This window comes from Mastomys coucha, chromosome X, assembly GCF_008632895.1.
Source record: "Mastomys coucha isolate ucsf_1 chromosome X, UCSF_Mcou_1, whole genome shotgun sequence".
Taxonomy (NCBI): domain Eukaryota; kingdom Metazoa; phylum Chordata; class Mammalia; order Rodentia; family Muridae; genus Mastomys; species Mastomys coucha.
Window position 1 is genome coordinate 84,363,736 of NC_045030.1, and position 6,402 is coordinate 84,370,137.

General features: G+C 34.6%; 1 non-coding gene across 1 annotated transcript; it reads right to left on the minus strand.

The window, feature by feature from the left end:
* Positions 1–584: 584 nt before the first annotated feature.
* On the minus strand, positions 585–691 carry LOC116095854. The gene has a single exon (XR_004120742.1). It is a non-coding gene; the product is annotated as a U6 spliceosomal RNA (small nuclear RNA).
* Positions 692–6,402: the final 5,711 nt, after the last annotated feature.

Below are 6,402 nucleotides of genomic sequence, written 5' to 3' on the forward strand. Positions count from 1 at the left end.
CAGAACCCCAAATGTTAAATACTAGAAAAGATAATCCTAAATTAGAAAAGGAGTCTAATCTCCCCCTTAGAGTCCTGATTGGTAAATGACATCTAGAGAATTAAATAACAATGCACTTTCAGTAGTTATAGTTCCATGCCAATGCATTTTGATAAAAATATATCTTTCATTCTGAGAAATTGTAACCTTTTCTGGGCCTCACTGCCAAAGTCAATAATGTAACTTACCATCAATTAAGACGTAAGGCTGGTATCCAACTCTATATTCACTCAATTTGTTTAACCTGTCTTAAAGGAAAAAATGTAAGGGCTAGAGAAATGGTTCTGCAGTTTAGAGCACTGATTTCTCTTCCAGAGGTCCTGAGTTCAATTATAGCAACCACATGGTGGCTCACAACCATCTGTAATGGGATCTGATGCTGTTTTCTGGTGTATGTCTGGAGACAGCTACAGTGTACTCACATGCATAAAATAAATAAACAAATCTTTAAAAACAGTGTAATAACAAACTTCACTTATCTTGGATTTCTCATGTAATAATTTCTTTACAACCTGAACTAGTGTATAGCTGTAATCTTTTTTTTTTTAAATATGGAATGCTTCACAAATTTGCATGTCATCCTTGCGCAGGAGCCATGTTAATCTTCTTTGTATCATTCCAATTTTAGTATATGTGCTGCCAAAGCAAGCACAGCTGTAATCTTAAATTATGTACTCTTCCATGCCCCTGATCGAGGGTAATGTATATGTGCTTATATGTGTATCATTTTCTGGAAACAGCAAATAGGTTAAAAGCAGTCTTATTAAGTGAATATCTACTGCAAAATATGGATATTATTTGAATAAAAATGTTTGTATTACTGCTAGTTATCTGGGTCAGTGACTTAATCCACCATAAAGCTATTAAATATTTCTATAAAATTTCATTCACTCATTGCTTTTGGTTGTTCCTGCGTTGTTCAAGAAGAGATAGAGCCTTTTGTTAAGGCATGGAAAAAGAGTCTCACACAGGCATACATAGACACACATGGACACAAAACTACAGACACAGACAAAGCTACAGATTCACATGACAGCAGACTTCATACAGGTACAGGGTGAGTAGAGAATTCAAATCTAGGCTTGCTCTTACTTAAATGACACCAAAGGGAAGTGTTCTAATTTCTTTCTTTAAAGGACAAAAGCACATTATTGGTGACTTTAAGATAATCTCTAATGTGTTAAATTCTGTTCTATGAACAGAAATTATTGGAAGATACACCTCATATTTTATTCACTAAACTTGGACAAAAAATGGCTTACAATAAAATGACTGCATTTCTATTTCAATACCATTTTAAGCATGCAGAAAATGATTATAGACTTCTTAAAACTGCTGTTAATTTGCAGTGGTGGAGAGTAATAAAGTAATTTTGAACGCTAAATTGTGTGATACCAGGCATGACTTCTGTTTCTGCCAAAGTGATAAGCAATTAAGACAATGAGGATAGTTCCTGTAAGAAAAGCCACAAATGGAAATAAACTTAGCTCAATTTCAACCTGTTGGAATTCCTACACAGATCTAGCTCTGTCTTTAAACATAAAACTCTAAACTTCTCCAAACATTAAGGATGTTGAAAAAAAAGATATGTGCTTCAGTGTTACAGGTATAAGAATTTCCAGTGGTTACTTGAAAGAATATCAGTAAGAAACTTAAAATGAAGACTCCTGATGTCCCATGGGTTACATTTTAACTGAATTCCTAGAAGAAAAAGAAATCTCTAGAACCTACATACATTTCATACCAGAAGTTACAATGGTTTTCTGGCAAACTTCTAGTATTGCTAGATGAGAATAGGTAGGTATTTGAGTTTGTATTTAATATTCTTATTACTGTTATTTTATAATTTTTCTCATAGTTATTGCCTTATATTGCAAAAAAGTTGGTTCAATTTGTGCCACTCATGTTATGTTTACATGAAATTGGAGTTTTGATTCTTGGACAAAATGACAAAGTAGTGACATTGCAGGTGGTGAGATTTCTTATTAGTTGCAGTGGATTTGTTTCTTGCTGAACTTGACATACAACCCCTGGAGAGCTAGATCATGGAAAATTGTGGTTACATTACCCATATATATCTTGTTACCTCTGTCATGTGTCTGCACTGATGTCAATTTAATTCTATAGTCTTGATAAGTGTGATCATGTGTTGAAGAAAATTGTTTTGTGTAACAAATAATAAACAAAATTTAATAGTTGCTTACTATAATATGTTATAGCAAAATATTAAATTTAGAGCCACTGTCCAGCCCCTGCTGAAAACAATCATTAGACTGGCATTAGAAGCATTTTTATTTAATCAGAGAAAATGTTATCCAATAATAGTAAATTAAATGGTACAATAAAGGTTGCATTAGTATCAAAACTTTTAATAGAATATTTTGCCCAGGAGGTGGCTCAAGAAGCGACTGTTCGTTCAAATCATTCAGTAGCTCTTTGATATTTCCCCCATCACACACATAAAGAGAAAAAGAAACATATAACTAACAGTAGGAGAAGCTACACCTTTCGACCCCACTGTAGGCTGCTTAGGGTGAATGAGCAGGTTTAGGTAGTCCAAAAAGCTCTCATATCGTAAAATATTACAGCCTGCCAACTTGGCTTTGCACCTCTAAAAGTCACATATTCAATGGTATAAAAATTCCCATTCCAAAAAAAGAAGAAATGGATATGGAAAGGAAAGATTTGGCTAAATGCAAGACTGAAACCAAGGGGGAAAACCCCAAACCCACAGTTTCAGATCTCATATCTGCACCTTATTGGAATCATCTGGACTTCCAAAGACATGCACAGTCTTCCCACTCAAATTCTACAGACTGCAACATATATGACCTTTCCTTTGGAACAGGTCTGTTCTATACCTGTAGATTTTCATGGTGAATGCTCTATATTTCTGGTGCTTCAAACATCCTGGACTCTCCACTTTAACTTGGGTTTTACCTTCAGAACTTTATGAAATGTCCCCTTTAAAAATATCCTTGTAAAAAATTCCCTATAGGATGCTGATGGGGGTGAGGTGCAGGGAGGCAGGCAGGTGGGAGAGAACCCTCTCAGAGGTAGACAGAAATGGAGAGGGTGAAGAACTTGGGGAGGGGTGACTGGGAAAGGGGGGCAACTTTTGGAATGTAAGTAAAACAATTTGATAAAGATTTTAAAAGGATAAAATAAAATGCCCTAAAGCAAGAACTTTTTTAAAAAAGATTTATTTATTTATTAATGTAAGTACACTGTAACTGTCTTCAGGCACCCCAGAAGAAAGCATCAGATCTCTTTACAGAAGGTTGTGAGCCACCGTGTGTTTGCTGGGATTTGAACTCAGGACCTTCAGAAGAGGAATCACTGCTCTTAACCACTGAGCCATCTCTCCAGCCCTTATAGCAAGAACTTATGGAGGCACTTCTCAGTTGAGGTTTCCTCCTTTCAGATAACTCTAGCTTGTGTCAAACTGACATTAAAAATAGACAGAATGTTATCTTTTTATTACTTTTAGCATTGTGTAATACTTGGATATATAAATATCACATTTATCTATCCCTCATTGAAATGTATTTTGAAGGTTAGGGAGACAGCTCAATGAATAAACCTTTTGCCAAAAAGCATGTACTCCTAGATATGATTTCAATTCCACAACCATATAAAATCCAGACATAATGGCATGTACCTATAGTCCCAATGACAGGGGAGGTAAGTAAGGACAGTGGGATCCCCATGGTTCCCTGACAACTAGCCTCACTCAATTGGTAAGCCCCAAGCCAATGAGATCTTGTCTCAGGAAGCACAGTGGATGACTATTGAACTTTGATAGCTGAAGTATACCGTATGCACACCCATGTGCATACACAAACACATATACACATGAGCACACACATTCACATGTATAATTAAGAGACAAAATTTAAATCTCAATTTTTTGCTCTTCTGAGAAATATACAAGTAACTTTCCTTGCACAGATTTCTTTGTGCTCCTAAGAATGCTTACGAAAGAGCAGAATCACTAACCTGTAACTTTTCTTTACTTTTCAGAAAAGATTTTAATTAAAGGGCAAAAGTTAGAAGTTCATCTTGTCCTTCATCAAAATGAAGAATGGCAATCAATTACAATGTCAAAAAATAATAAATTTTGTTTGAATGTACAGGGGAGAAAAAAATAATATTGTAGGGGAAAGAGCCCCTGCTACACATTACTTGGCCTCAGTTGCTTCCTGGAACCTAGGTATCAACTTCCATGACACTTCACTCTTTTCATTTAAATCATACCAGATCCAGCGTCACATTCAGGTGCTTGCTCATTTTGTACTCTGGTTTACTTTTACCAAAGCTGTAGTATTTTCTTGGCTACATTTGAATTCTGCTTCCCTGAGAGCTTATTCTCAAGCTTCACTTTCAGTACAAGTAATGATCCTTTCAAATTAATTTGCATTCTAAAATCTGGAATAGGTCAGGTCTTCTCCTCTTGGTTTATGTATGTTTATATATATAGTTCTACCAGGCTTAAACTCACTAGATAACCCAAGTCAACTTTTGGGTTCTGATAATTCTCAGTCCTCAGCCTCTCAAATGCTGGGACTCTTAAGTGTGTGTAACCACCATCCCCCATATTTTCTCCCTGATGGCATCAATCTGTAACAATTACAGCAACCTTGACAGCAACTTTACCTTCCATGTCTACCACTTTATCTGTTCATACTCCCTTCCTCTCCAACGGTATGTTTTTCATACCTTTTTGTTCTACTGTCTGATTTTTGTTACTGTATAACTATCTAATCACGCAGAGAACAGTAAGCTTGCTGTATCTTGGACATTATGCTATCTTGAATTATGCTCAACAATATATATTGGTCCATTACTATTGAATTCAACATTACTCAATTTTTCAGAACATGAGTCAAACAGAGTAGAATTCTTTGCAGCCTTTAGTCCAATAGGATACATAATCTGTCTGAAAATATATGAGCTCTCTTCTCTTTACACATTCCTCAGAATTATGGTCCTCTATGGCACCTACACCCCCAAAATAGCCCATTAAACTCTGCTTACAGCTTTCTAAGGTTTTCAAAGCCCATGGTTCCATCTATTCCACTAATCCCAAAGCCTATAAACCACGTGAATGGGTATTTAGTATCAGTGACTTCACTTTTCCGTACCATTTTTGTGTAATTGCCATATCTTGTCACTGTGACTTGAATTCTTTTTAAAAAGCACCCTAAAAGAAGTGGGTTTTTGTTGTTGTTGTCGTCATTCATTATATAAAATGTTATAACACATCATGTAAGGGAAGAGGAGGAAGCAGAGAATCATTTTGTATGCTTTCAAACTGATAAAAAAAAAATCCTTGTAGTCTTATGTGTCTGAAAGGATGAGGTTTTCCGTTATAGTCATAATCTAATGTTTCACAATGCTAAGTAATAAAGTTGTAAATGTTCTGTTATCTTCATAAGTTATCATTAACAGTGATGTAATTGTTCTTGCAACTTCTTTGTTATAATTTTTCTAGTTCAGTGAAATCTACCTAATTCTAATTAGAACCCAATTCTAAAGCAGATTTTAGTTACAGGATTGTAAATTCACAATGATCTAGTGACCTCCCATACAAAAAGAAAGGAAGAGACACTAGGCCATAACTGCCCTCTGGAGGTATGGGATCAGTTTGAACTGAGTCTAATTGGCTGCAGATTTTCATTATCATGTCCATCTGTCAATTGATACAAGTATTTGGAAAGTGTATATAGAACTGAACAATCTATCTCTTTATAGGTCAGAAATTTCCTAAGATAGATAAAAGAAAGCTAAGACAAAATGTCATATCTTATATTGGGATCTTGATGGTTACTTATGTTAAACATATTAATGTTACTTAGAGAATTTGAGATGCTGAACTATAGGCTAACTAATGATCTGAAATGGATTTCATTTCTTTTCAATGACAGTTTGCAGTTTTTTATGTTTTAGATTTCAATTAAAAATAAATTTTGTCTTACAATAAATGCAGTGCATGGTTTAAGAAACAATAATAATGTTTTATTGTATAATAGTTCATGAACTTATTGCTCTAAAATATCAATACCCTTGGCTTTAGATATGTAACTTAAGTTGCTTTCAAGGATAATCATATCATTCTTCCTCATGAAAATCTAAAGATAACAGACAAAAATGAGACAGCTCTCACTGACCTAGATTTAATGATCAAATGAAAACCTGATGTAAACATGCTTTTGAAGTACATCCTATATTTGTGTTGTTTTTGTAATACGTTATATATATACATATATATGTCCATGTGTATGTGCATATATACATATATATATAAACTCTTTTCAGTATAACATCCTGATTATTATTACTTTTGTTATTCATTTGATGCTT